This window comes from Taudactylus pleione, unplaced genomic scaffold (genome assembly GCF_031769625.1).
Source record: "Taudactylus pleione unplaced genomic scaffold, aTauple2 ptg000572l, whole genome shotgun sequence".
Classification (NCBI taxonomy): Eukaryota; Metazoa; Chordata; class Amphibia; order Anura; family Myobatrachidae; genus Taudactylus; species Taudactylus pleione.
In genome coordinates, this window is record NW_028284974.1 from 2452501 (window position 1) to 2466829 (window position 14329).

A 14329-nucleotide genomic window follows, 5' to 3' on the forward strand; every position below is an offset into this window, starting at 1 on the left:
GGACCAAATACAACCTTAACACGGATTGGGGAGGGGGGGTGGCGGTTGCTGTACTCCTGCATTAAGCTACTTGTAAACTTTTTCCTTAACTTTCCTCATCCTCCTCCTCCTCCTCAGTAATTCACGCACATACTAGCTCCAGAGAATTTACTTTACGCACTTGAAAGCACTTTGTGATGATGAATCTGTGTCCCAGAGACTGTGCATCTTCCCTGTGTGTGTTCTCCCCTCCGGTCCAGCCCTCCCTCCATCCCATGCAGTCCCCACTTTAATAAATAAATAAGGAGCTAGTAGCAGAGGCTGCAGGAGGAATACCTTGGGTGCTTTTTGGCTGCCTCCAGTCGCCACCTCTATAGAGTGAGAAGCGGTCGATAAGTAATTGTTATTGCGGGCAGGGAATGCAGAGAGAGGGGTCCAGCTAGAACAATTCTCATTTATTTGGTAGCTTTTTTTTTTATTGGTGGCATCTGTCCCCCCCACCCCTGTCTCTCTCCCCTCCACTGCTCCTGTAGCAGAACAGAGCCCAGGGGGTGACATCCATCCATCTCACTTTAGGGGTCTCTTTCCAAATATACACAAACCATACAAAATATAGGGATAGAAGGGAGGGGGGAGAGAAGGGGGGCATGGGTGGAGGGTAAAAAGCCATTTTCAGCAAAACAAGTTTTTTTTTTTTTTTTATCTAGCACTCCCTAACAACCCGCTGTAAATGAAATCACTCATTCTCATCAAGTGGCAGGCCAAATATTATCTACAGTGCATTGAGAGGGATCGAATCCTATTTAGAATCGCGATTCGACATCTGTTTTCAAATTTGATCATCTATGAACTTTATTTTCCGAGTTTGGGGAAAATTATATTCTATCGATCCCAGACACTGGCTGCCTGTACATATATTTTCTGCTGCAGCTAGGAGCAGGAGTGCAGAGGAAAGGAGTTTAGCCTGACACTCTGCAGCGTACACACACACACTTCCTATCTCCTCCTATCCTTCCTTCTCTCCATCCATCCTCCTCTCCATCATTACCTGGGATCTCTCCTTCCTTCTATTCATCAGCCTCTCCTCCTCTCCATCATTACCTTGGATCTCTCCTTCCTTTATTCTTTCTTTCTAGCCACTCTATTCTCCTACTCTCCATCATTACCTGGGATCTCTCTTTCTTTATTCTTTCTTTCTATCCATTCTCTTCTCCTAGTCTCCATCATTACCTGGTATCTATCCTTCCTTCCTTCCTTCCTTCCTTCCTTCCTTCCTTCCTTCCTTCCTTCCTTCCTTCCTTCCTTCCTTCCTTCCTTCCTTCCTTCCATCCATCCTTCCTTCCTTCCTTCCTTCCTTCCTTCCTTCCTTCCTTCCTTCCTTCCTCTCCTCCTCCCTATCAATACCTGGGACCCATCTTTCCTCCCATCTCCACCTCTCCATCATTACCTGGGCTCTCTCCTTTCTAGTCTACATCCTGTCTTCTGAGTTTCTCCCTCTACTTTCTCTCTCTCTCTCTCTCTCTCTCTCTCTCTCTCTCTCTCTCTCTCTCTCTCTCTCTCTCCTCTCTTCTCTCGCTCTCTCACAGCCCTTACTTCAATACCCAGTTGGGTACCCCTTCAGCTCCCGTGGCGAAGCTTCTGCCTTGGAGGAAGAGTTACTGGAGGACACTCCATCCTCTGCCCTCTCACTTTTTCTGATTAGTTTAAACTGGTTTACATTGTTTTACTGAAGTGTCTCCAGGAAACGCACCGAGTTCTCCTGCACAGGATACTGGATGCCCAGGAAAACGTGAGTTACTCTGAGAGCCTGTGAGCATGGGGGGGATTCTACTTTGCGCAGTGATCCGATGTCTTTGGAGGGACGATGTCAGATGCTGCATGTGGTTTTGTGAAGGGGTTAGATGGGTGCTTAGTGAAGGTAATACCAGGATCTGTTATATAGGGCTGGAGCAACAACTTTAACTGTATAACAGGTAGTCACTCCTTACTATACAAGTGCAACAATAACTGTAACCAATCCGGACTCGGTAACTATGGGGTCACATTAAGGTAACCCGATACTCAGTGCAGCCAGGCACACAGGTGATCAGTAAGAATTGGGTAGCATTATTACAGCAAGGTCCTGGACCAGTAAGTAGGAGGCAATATAACTATAGGAGTGCTGGCATGCTTTGCTCAGAGGGAGGAAGTAGGTAACCCAACTGCTGTGGTTCAACAACAGTCCCTCCACTTGCAGTTAACTCTACTTCTGTAAATCAGACACAGTTATGAATCGGGCAGGAGATGGTAACACAACTTCGGTAGTGCAGACACACATCAGGCTCACAGATAGGACAGTGATGTTCAGCACGTGCAGTAAGATGATGGTAACCCAGCTCATGTAGTGCAGGGACATGGTGGATCAGCAGGATTAATGTAATGTAACTGATATTATATAAGTCATGCTTAGGAAACAGGCAATGTGTAGTGTATGTCCAGATTTCTCTCTGCCAAGTTTTACACACACTGCTGTCTGAGGGAGGAAAGTGACTCTCTGTGTGACGTTTCCCTTCCTTCCTATCTGGTTACACAACTGCAACAATCAGAACACCTGGGACCTCACCCCCTGCAGCAGCTCCTGATCCCATGCACAGGCTTACACTCCACTCTCACTGCTATCTTCATTTTATCCTAGAAAATAATCTCTCTCCCTCTCTCTCTCTCTCCCTCTCTCTCTCTCTCTCTCCTGTATATATATATATATATATATATATATATATATATATATATATATATATATAAGTTTTACTACATTCCCAGTTTCCTTACTCTGCAGTTGTCATTTTCGTTTTTCACCCACCGCCCTTCTCTTATTATTTCTGCCCCCCTGCCCAAACAAGAAACATATTTAACATTTTTATTTCTTATGCTTTTTATGTTTTCCATTCTTCTCCACCATATCTCAGTATCTCTTCATCCTCTCCCCTCTCTTACACGTCTCTTCCCCTCTCTGCAGCTAACTGGGGCCGGTTTCCGTTTAGATTAAGCCAGGGAACCTAATTCCAGGGCAAGGATCGAATTTTCTGGCAACAAAGGGAAATAGCGTATTGATCAGGAGCTCCGGAGATTAAGAGACAAGTGTGTGTATCCATCAGAGCTAAACTGCCTCTCTCTGCCCTCTGTGGGGCTGCCTGCGGACGCCTGCTGCATGCCAAGCTCCTAGTACACTTAACCCTCCACTTACCCTATCAGGACCTTCCAAATCCTGGTACCAAGACCATTAGCCATGTCCTGTATGCACATAAACATCTGTCCTGAGCACAACTATCCAAATAGTATTAAACTTCTTCAATGCTTCTAATTACACCCCCTTCCCAGATGTCAGACTCACCTCTGGATCTCGCCCCATTGTATAACCCACTGCAGGCCCAGTAACTTTTTAAGAACAGAAGTAGAAAAGCTCCCAAAAAGTGTCACCCTGTTAGTCAGAATGACCTGTTGTTGTTTATTATTTATCACTATAGTATTGAAACAATTCAAGCTAGAACCTTTCACACATTAGAGTTGGGGGGAGCAGGAGGAAACAACCAGTTGCAGGGAATTCCAAAAACTTCACTGGAAAACCTGATTATGTACAGTCCTATTGTAGTACTGTAGCTGGCTGGCATTCCGAATGCACGTGGACAGGACTGAAAATGTTCAATAACATTGTGTTTTATTCACAACCTTGCTATTAGTATTTATTAAAGGGATATATATATAAATCTGTGTGTATATATGTATGTGTATATATAGATATATATGTGTGTATATATGTATGTGTGTGTGTATATATCTATGTATGCATGTGTATATATATGTATATATATATATATATATATATATATATATATTTGTATGTATGTGTGTGTGCGTATATACTGTATATACATGTGTGTATATATGTGTGTGTGTATATATATGTGTATGTTTGTATATATGTATGTATGCGTGTGTGTATATATATATATATATATGTGTGTGTATATGTATTATCCTACATTTTGTCTGATGGTATGGCAGGTTGTGGGTCTCGAGAAAGGTCCCAGTGTGGACCGAAACGTTGACCAAGGACAACTGTTTTTTATACAGATGCTAAGAATAAAGTGATGAGTATATTTTTTTCTTTTGGATAAAGCCTGGTGAGTGCACTTTTTTCATCTAATATTATGGGCTCTCCCTGTGGATTTGTCTAAGTTTTGGCACCCCAGCGGATGCAGCTTGAATAGTATATATATATATATATATATGTGTGTGTAACAATATATATGTGTGTGTATATATATATGTGTATGTATGTATGCATGCATGTATTATATATAGTATGTGTGTGTATGTATGTGTATATATATATATGTGTGTGTAACAATATATGTGTGTGTATATATACTGTATGTATGCATGCATGCGTGTGTTTATGTGTTTATATATATACATGTGTTTATATACATACATATACATATACATACATGAGGTTTCAAATAGCTAGTACACACACACACACACATAGGGATACATAGGGATAATGTTGAACCCTACCACCTATAGTGACAGAGATTTGATAATTACTGTACAGTTTAGGTGGCCTTATTGCATTCAACATTTTATTATCTCTCGTTTTTAATTTGAAAAAAAAAAATCAATCTGACAACAACATAAGTAAAGTTGAGTGTTGTAGACTTCCCTAATAATAGCCAGTCAGTGCCATAAACTATTGGTTTTTTATTTACTTAGCTAACTAGAAATTTTAGATGTAATGTTTCTACCTGCACCAGTTATAGGCAAACGTCACATGTGGGAGAAGAAACAGAATGAGGGAAAGAAGCAAGAGAGACATTGTTTCTCATGGATGACAAAGATGTCCTAGAATATATCAGTATGTATGAATGAAAAGCGGGGACTGGCGTAAGGTTTCAAAAATAAAGTCAGTGACGTTTTCCAAAAACAGGCCCTAAATCAGCTTTCCATGCGCCAAAGTAATTCAAAATAATCAATTAACTCAACACATGTTTTTTTCATTCGATAGTAAAAAAAACCCCACTATATCTGGGTGGGTGAGGAGGGTGGAATTGGAGAGATTATTTGTTACCTCTACTGCCAATGGTTTATTAAGACTGGAAATCACTGACATTTTGACCTGCTGTTAAATGTAATTGAATGCAACAGCAATGCAAGAGCATGATGTATGTAACTGGATTATATAGTCCCACTAAAGAGTTTCTGGTATGTAAGACTGACATGCCCTGTTGTGTAATATCTAGGTCTAAGAGCTTACAATTAAAGGTTGCCGAAACATTGATTTCAGAATGACATCATCTAAAGTAGCTTTTTTTTATTATAGATGGATTGTAAGCTCTTTGGCGAAATGTAACACCTTACAGCGTTTCCATACAAAAACAAGAAAATTGTGTATTTTTCTAGCCATCCATAAATACAGCTCGCAATGAAATCAACATTGCACATGAGAGGGTCCTATAGAGGAGATCTATTCATCAGACATCATTTATTTATTTTTGCGCTAGGTGAAGAAGACACAATTGTATGTTATCCCGTGGATCATATTAATCAGTGTCGACAATAGTTCACTGATTGATAAATATGCCCTGTAGATTTACATAGGAATTAATTTCATATGAGATTAATAACACTACTCTGATGGATAGACCCCCTCAGTGGTGTGTGGCTATACTCCGTGTCATTTTACATGCTGTCAGTCTGGGTACACTGATAGAAAAACTGTAATGTATTGAATTTTTTTTAAGCCAGGGATGCAGGATAGTGTTTCGTAATAGAGTAGTCACTTGTCCGGCAACGCAGGGGTTAAGATCTAACTCGTCACCAACAAAATGAGAACAGTAGGATTGCCGTCTCACCCCATGGGCCAAGTATCTTTTAATGTATTGTGTAATAGGGGAAAATTCAGGATTAAATTGACAGAAAGGGCGAGAGAGATGGCTGAATATTTTTAAGGGGGTTAATCTATCTATCTATCTATCTATCTATCTATCTATCTATCTATCTATCTATCTATCTATCTATCTATCTATCTATCTCTCTGTCTGTTTGTCTGTCTATCTTTCTGGGTATAGAGTCTGCACTACACAGAGGACTAATCCAGGGGAGACAGCAAACTGTCAGTAAAAGAGGGTGCCTTATATGCAAGTAGATAAAGCAATTATATAATTGATAAAGCCAAAGAACTAGTGAAATGTGAAAAGCATCATTATCCCAAAATATGTCACATTTACATATGAGATAAAAATGCAAATACATATTCCATTGGCTGCATTTGTACACAGAAAAGTGATTTCTAATCAATAATTCCAAATATGTATCCAGGTAGATGTTGACTACGGACGTATAGTATATGCCGTCCTATAGATATACCACATTGATCTGTTGGTAGTAAGATGATACAAAAATATAACATTACACATAATGTGTTAATAATATTCTTCAATATAGACATATTCTATTATATGGACTGGAAGTAGGCATAGCGTTTTACAGTCAGCTGCACTTCTGCAAACAGGTGGTAATTTGGAGCCTCGGTGGTTTCATTTTATAGGGATATAACTAATTATATATCTATAACTATATATAGATATATAATATATATATTAGCATTTTCACTTAAAGATGTACAAATAATGCTTCAGATTTTAACACCAGTGTTTGTACCCTTGTTCATTGCTAGCATCGGTACTGTTCTATGTGCATTAGAGCACTTATCATGTACGCTGGGGTTTCAGAGCATTGAATTTTCTTTTTGGGTGCGTTAAACAGCTTTTTGACATGAATTAAACCCATAAACGCATATTAGACAAGATACTTTCATGAAGATCCATCAAACGCAATGTCTACACCCAGCCGTCTAGAACACTTGGTCAGATACAGAGGATGAGTACGTGACTATCAGCCGATGTGCTAGATAGGTAGCCAAACCTCATTAAGGCTTCTGATAATGACATTATTTTGGTGCTGAAATCTCTCGGGGTGCCAGCTGACTCCGTCCGCTCAGAGGCCTCTCACACAGGACAGGTGGGCCGTGGAGAGCAGCGTGTGTGGCCACAGCCATTTTGTCATGAAAGGTAAATGTATACTGGTAGCCTTAGTATCCCAAATTCATCTCATGGCAACCCCAGCAGTCATTATTTTTTTGTACGTGCAAATTAGGCCAGAAAGGCTCCGTGTTGTATAAGATCCTTTTGCTGGTTTATCCGTGCCTAGTTCAGTTAGTGATAAGGGGCATATTTTGTTTTGTTACATTGCGCCAGGCTCCTCGCCATCACCCACATTCCATATTCCATCATCTTAATCACATCTTCTATCAAGCACTTTGTTTAAAAAAATAGTGTGCTATATAATATCATAGTTTTACCAGTCTGCGGGATCATTCGCTAATCCTCATCCATTTTATTTAAAAAAAAACGTTAGTAAATTTGTCGGTACGGCGACATACAGTTAGTGTAGCCAAATTATTATATGACCATTTAACGGTACTGAGGTCTCAGAAATATCACGTTGCAAAGACATTTTATGTCATAGAATACAGAGAGATCTTCAAAACTTTAGCATTGTCAGCAAATTGCTTTTATGGTTCAATATACAAGTTTGTATTCACCTTCGGCACCCATTCACCGCTGACTTATGTCACCTATGAACCTCTGGCACAATTGTCTTCACCTAATCAGTTGCCCAGTCATGATCTATGAGCTGTTGCACATCTTATGACAGGTGCAAATTGGCACTTTGGTTTATCATTCATTTTTATCATTATTCCCTGATATATTTTTGGAGATGTGTTTGTTTATATTGGTAATAGTATTTGCTCATTATACTATGAAAGAGGTTCTATGTGGCCCTGAGACATGTAAGTCACTGTGACCCTCATGGGCTCTCCCTGTGCAGACCTGGAATGATTTAGGGCCAAGCCAAAATTCACACCTCTTTCCAAAAAGGAATTTTGCTCTTGTTATCCATTTTATTGGTCCTTCAACAGAATACATTCTGTCCTACATGCCGCTAAGGGTCCTGTAATCTGATTTTTGCAGTCAGTGCAGTGGAAGATTAATATGGTGGAGAACTAGTAACATTTTTAGGCCTAGTTGTTTGTACCCAAATAATTACCATTTCCGTATCTATTACCTTGGGCTTAATTAGCAATAGATAAATCAGGATTGTAGGTTCTTGGCCTTTTTGCCATTGCTATCTCATTGGGCATCCTGAGAAATTGTAGACTTTCTGCATGCATCGCCAACAGGAGCTGTACCATCCCACTTTCTATTAAAACCATTACTGGAATTAACTGGAAACATCAACGGCTTACCAAGGCCCTAACAGGAGCTGCCATTAATTTTCCCCATACAGATTGATGTAAAATATTAATAATGCTTTATAAGTGGTCAGTGGCTACAGAAAATTCCTCGGTTACGCTGCGGAGAATATAAATGTGTTTAGCGGCTGCGGGGTGACTTATGGTTCCCGGATGAAGAACATTTGTTGTCCATTTCACACACTACCGCAACGACCGACTGTAACTGTCGCAGCCGAGGCCATTTGCCTAGTTGGTTAATCTATAATAAAAAACAACACGGGTATACAAACGGCATCATTTATCAATGTATTGGGGTTTAAAAATGCCAGGAACATATACTAAGGAAGAAACGCATTAAGGATTGTTAATAAGCTTGCGCTAGTGAAGTTACTTTGCAATAAAGAAAGCAAAATACCGTTTTGAATTAACCGCCTGTATTAGCTTTGGCGTGATTTCAAAGGCAACAGGTCTCTGTAGAAACTTGAAGTGTAATTCAGATAAACTAAGTAACATTGTGACCAGTACCTGGGAAGCACGTTGTTATTTTTAAGGACAGACCATAGAACACTGACTGGAAATGACATTATTTTCTCCCTCTGAAAGCTATACCTACTAGGCTACATGAAATGGTATATGGCCACAGGAATATTGTGCGTTACATGAGAGATTGTAACTGAGTGACAAATGTACAGATCTAAAGATACGCTCCTGTTTGTCAGCTCTTGTTGAGAATTCACACTGGCGGGTAGTTACGTCTTCACTGGCACAAGGCGACTGCAAAACATCTCAGTTATTCTGACAGCTAATGAACCTCAATGGAAAACATGGTCTGCAGAGCGACCCCCATTATCAGGCATTACTTCTGAAATAATATTAATGGAATCCTGTGCCGTCCAGCTGCTACAGCTCGTGCAATCTACACGGTAAGACAGACAGACAGGTGTATATATATAAAGACAGATGGGTTCCAAGTCGGAACGTTGCAAGGGATGCTGTAGAACTCTATGACAAATCTGAGACTCTGTGTAGTTATCAATGATTAAGTAAAACGTGAAAATCACAGGCATTAAAAACTGGTGGAAAAAAAAAACAAGTCTAGAAAACTAAAGTGTTGCAATAAAAAGATGAGGATTAATATAAAGGACATGTGGCTTCAGGGAGACATTAATACGGCAGCTGAAAAGTGAGAGGGAAAGAGAGGAAGACTTTGTGAAGAAGGGGAGGGAATGAAAAAGGGAGTGAGGAGAGGGAGATCTGGAGGAGAGAGGCAGGTGAGGGAGGCTAGGTGATTGGGCATAGACAGGGTTAGGTGCCTCTAGCTTAAACTGCAGCAAGTGGAGAGAAAATCAATATGTGGATAGGAGCAGCTGAGAAGGAATGTATCTTGTCAAAATAATGTATTACCCTCATCCCGCCTGATCGATGCTCTGAATTAGCAGAGCTGCAGCTTTAATATTTACCTCCGCGCAACACTTCCAATCTAAATTTTAATTGATTTCGACACCACCAGGGTGGGAGTGAGGGAAGAAGAGGCCTGGGAAGAAGGGACTAATATACAGGAGGCCAGCAGGCCGGGGGGCATAGTGCGTGCGAGGAAGACGATGTGTGAGGGAATACAGGATTTCAGGGAGCGGGAAATGTTGCCCAACTTCCCTATAATGGGCAACGGTGTCGTTCTGTGTGTGCCAGCTAGCAAGCAACATGGCCGCCCAGAATGTCTCGTTGTCACACACAGAATGACACTGGCTGAATGACACTTTTGCTGGGCTGCACTATTTCAAAACCCTTTTAATTCGCTAGGAGCTAGCGACATCACTGCCATGTCTTTGTGCCTCATGCCTCAGTGATAAGGCTGAATTTTCCTGAATACTGGTTAGGCCCACAAGATGGCTGCTCACTTTCTGTGTAGGTTAAGTGCACATTGGTGTCAGGCAATAGATGTGAGATTTTAAGAGCATAATTGTGACCCTTGTCTCCCTTTTTAACATTTGAACACCCTTGAGTTGGCTCAATTCATGATTCATACCCTGTCCTGCTGTTCAGGTTACTAATACTATTAAACAATAATAGGAGCACGTTCCTTCCAATTCTAGGATTCTCTGTACATCAGAACATTTACGATTTTGGTTGGCAAAACCCAGGAGACTTCTGGGAAATCCAGACACAGCTACTGTCCCCTTCTATGGTCACTATTAAAGACAAATAAAAGACAGAAAATACAGTGTAAACTTAATTCCTTTTTCTATCTTAAAACACTACTAAGAATAACTTTAAATAGTCCCAACATGAGTGAGGCGCTAATTAACATGAAAGATATTCTAGGCTGTGCCATATAGTGGCATAGAATAGACTTTTATTTTATTTTTATTTTTTTTTACATTTCACTTTAATACTCCAAATTGTCAAGAACTAAACTAATCAGAGATCTGTCATAAGCTAGAACAGATTCTCCTCTCATTCCATCAAGGTGTGTAATTGGCTGTACTAAACTCTCCTCCATCTGCATATTTTGACCTAGATTACAGTTATGGGAAAATAAGTATTCCTCATCAACAATTGACCATATCGCTGCTGCGTCTGTAGTGCAGACCTTGGTGCCTAATGGTGACAGTCCTCGTCACTGATATTGAAAGTCAAGACTCTTGTTTCATTTAATTGGGAGTCTACCTAGTTCCTGTCACTACAATAATAATATTAAGACATAAGAACACATGTTTCACTCCATCAATTAAACCGTCTTTATTTCATGTATTTATATAAGCACTTACTCCCGTGTAACTAATTTCCCTACCTGTGCCGGCTTGGGTTGGACTCAAGCTCAATGCTTCAGTAGTGCTAGAAAGCAATTCAAGACCTCGGGTCACCTTATATATTTTACTTAATATATTATTATCTATATTTATAATAATAAACTGGATATCTAGCTTCCTACCATTTCTTTCTGACAGCTGTATCTCTTGCATAATTACAGTTCAAAGGTGGAGGGGGCTTGGACTGCACACCCTAATTTTAAACATAATAAGAGGTGCTACCATGCTCAGACTTGTAGTACAATGCAGAGGACAAAGATCATAGGTGCACACTCTGGGATATATTTACTAAAGTGCTGGTTTTTAGAAGTGGAGATGTTGCCCATAGCAACGAATCAGATTCTAGCTATTATCTTCTAGAAGGTGCTAGATAAATGTTAAGTAGAATCTGATTGGTTGCTATGGGCAACATCTCCACTTCTGAAAAACCGCACTTTAGTAAATATACCCCTTTGAGTACTAAGAACAATCATAGTCAAAATAATCTTGATAAACTCTACAATTAATATAAGTGAGGTTCTTAGTTCTTGGTGCACGTTTGGCCAAATTTGTTTGGCCATCCACTACGTTTAGGTGAACCCCATCCTAACACATTATGTCAATTTATCCAGGACTTACCTCTTATAGTGCCCATTCTAATATGTAGACAGTAATGTAGGAACCTGTGCAGATGATTAAAAGCATCTAAGGGCAGATGGATGTGGTGCAAATACCAAGAAGAAGGAGTCTCAAGGTGCCCATATATGGTACCATATGCACCTTGCGAAGCGACGGGGGATCCGACGGCCGACATATCGGGTGGTCCCCGCACACGGTGTGATCGGGTGGCTGACCGCCTGACATGCTGGCACCCCCTCCCCCACCAGCATAGCGCTGGATGGGATTGTACAGCGCATCCTCAGATCAAATGAACCTACAGTAAGATCTGGAGATGCGATGTACGACCCCATGGGTGCGCGCTCTGTCCGATATCTTGCCCACACATGGTACGATATAGCAACGATATCGTACCAATCCGTCGGATCGGCTGCTATATCGCACCGTGTATGGGCCCCTTCAATCTTCAAGTGTACAAAATACAGAAATATAGTGGAAAGGGGCTGGGGGCTTGGACTGCACACCCTAATTTAAACATAATAAGAGGTGCTACCATGCTGAGACTTGTAGTACAATGCAGGGGACAATGAACACAGGTGCACACTCTGAGTACTAAGAACAATGATAATCAAAATAATCCTGATAAACTCTACAATTAAAATGGAGTAGTGAGGTTCTTAGTACAAATTTGGCCAAAATTGCTGGCCCATCCACCTCGTCACTTGTTATAAGAACCTCATTTATACTCCATTTTAATTGTAGAGTTTATCAGGATTATTTTGACTATCCTTGTTCTTAGTGCTCAGAGTGTGCACCTATGTTCTTTGTCCCCGGTATGATTACAGTTCAAGGCAGAAAAGTGAAAACATTTCCGACATTGGATTTCTGGGCCATAATTAGAAATACTTCGAGTTTTGCTGCAAGTTATTGTGATACAGACAGTTTTCCTCCCCTCATGCAGTTGATGCATTAGAATGTGGAGAAGAGCATTAGAATTGGCAGCGTATTGATGTTGGGGTGTAACACTCCGGACTCAGCTTACAGGTACAGAGCTGAACGTGAGAGAGAGATGAGACAGGAGATGATACAGAAGAGGTGCTGGGGGCAGGCGGCCTGGTATAGTGATGTGTGAGAGCTTGTCCTGCTGTGCTGTGTAAAGAACCATGCAGAGAACAGGAATGTCAAGCTGAGTGTGTGCACTGTGTGTGAATGTATGTATCTCTGGCAGGTATATACAGTGCAGGTGGGAGGGGGTTATGCCTGTGGCATCCTGATAGTGTAGATGCGTCTGCTTCTAGTGTACGCACCTAGTAATTATTCCATGAGATAAAATAACTCGATATTTACAGCTATTAAATTATTACTGCTTTCATTGTAGTGTTGCTTATATAATAAGCCTCTCTAGATGGGTTTATGGTACATGAAAAGTTTTATTTGTATTCACAAATCTGTTGCTGATTTGTTGTTATGAATATATCTTTACATTTCACCAGTCACTATTGTTCATGATAAGGCACCATTAAACCTCAGGTATATGTCTTTTTAAAACAAAACAAACCAAAAAATATATTATTATAATTACCAGTTATTATTTTATATATATATATAAAAGCCTGATCCTGAGTCGTACATAACGCCATCACAATTCAGGCCGTTTCCCGTGAACGGAAATCCTGTGCGAATATCCACCTCTTATTCTGAGCCAATCGCATCCATGTAATCACACCGCCCTCAGGCCTCCGCCTGCGGGAGCGGCTGTCATCACTATTATCTGCATTGGCACCATGCCCATTCCTTATGCAGTGAATCCGTTTGAAGTTGGCCGCTTAGCTCAGAGTAGCCCGCAATTCTGTCTACACAGCCACGAGACGCTCCTTATATTTGCGAATGCCTCGCTTCCACCTTGACACGCCCATTAAGCCCTATGTGAGAAGCAGCTGTGATGTGACTGCTCTAAGTTACGCATACAGGCCGCTGCGACGTATGCGCCATTTGCTAAAATTCCTGAGATCTGCCTGCATTCAGAATTGCATATAACTCTGAATCAGGACCTATATATCCTGTTATGTTTAAATGGGGTATTTATCAATGCTGGGAGAGAGATAAAATTGTAAAAAGTAAATTACCAACCAATCAGCTCCTAACTATAATTTTTTTAAACACAGCCTGCAAAATGTAAATTGGAAGCTGATTGGTTAGTGCTTTTTCTCTCAAATTGTTATCTCTCTCCCAGCTTTGATAAATACCCCCCCTAGTCTGTTATACTCGCATATTATGGCGTTTGACCTGTGATATCCATGATGTCCTGATTCTGTAGTTATGTAGGCGTAGGGACCAAGCGGTTTGGATGGGTTGAGCAGGACTCCTATGTTTTATTGATGCTTGTCATACGTGCAGCATGAGTCCATTGGACTGAACGGAGCCCTGCTGAACACCACGGAAACACACGTGTATTTGTGATGTGCTTTTAATGTATTTTGGATGCACTGAAAAGGAATTTGTTCATTGAATCGAATAAGGTTCTTCTCTTGCTGGTCTCCAATCAAAGCACACAGAGGCCGTGTGTAATGCATCGTCTATATGAAACAATTCATATACAGACATTCCT

At 40.7% G+C, this 14329-nt stretch overlaps 1 protein-coding gene across 1 annotated transcript in view; it reads left to right on the forward strand.

The window, feature by feature from the left end:
* The first annotated feature begins 957 nt into the window (after positions 1-957).
* ERFL (ETS repressor factor like) overlaps positions 958-14329 on the forward strand; it is an 83676-nt gene continuing 70304 nt past the window's right edge. Inside the window, exon 1 of the mRNA XM_088453202.1 lies at positions 958-1768. The gene's annotated coding sequence lies outside the window, so the exon portion shown is untranslated. The remainder of the gene's footprint in view (positions 1769-14329) is intronic.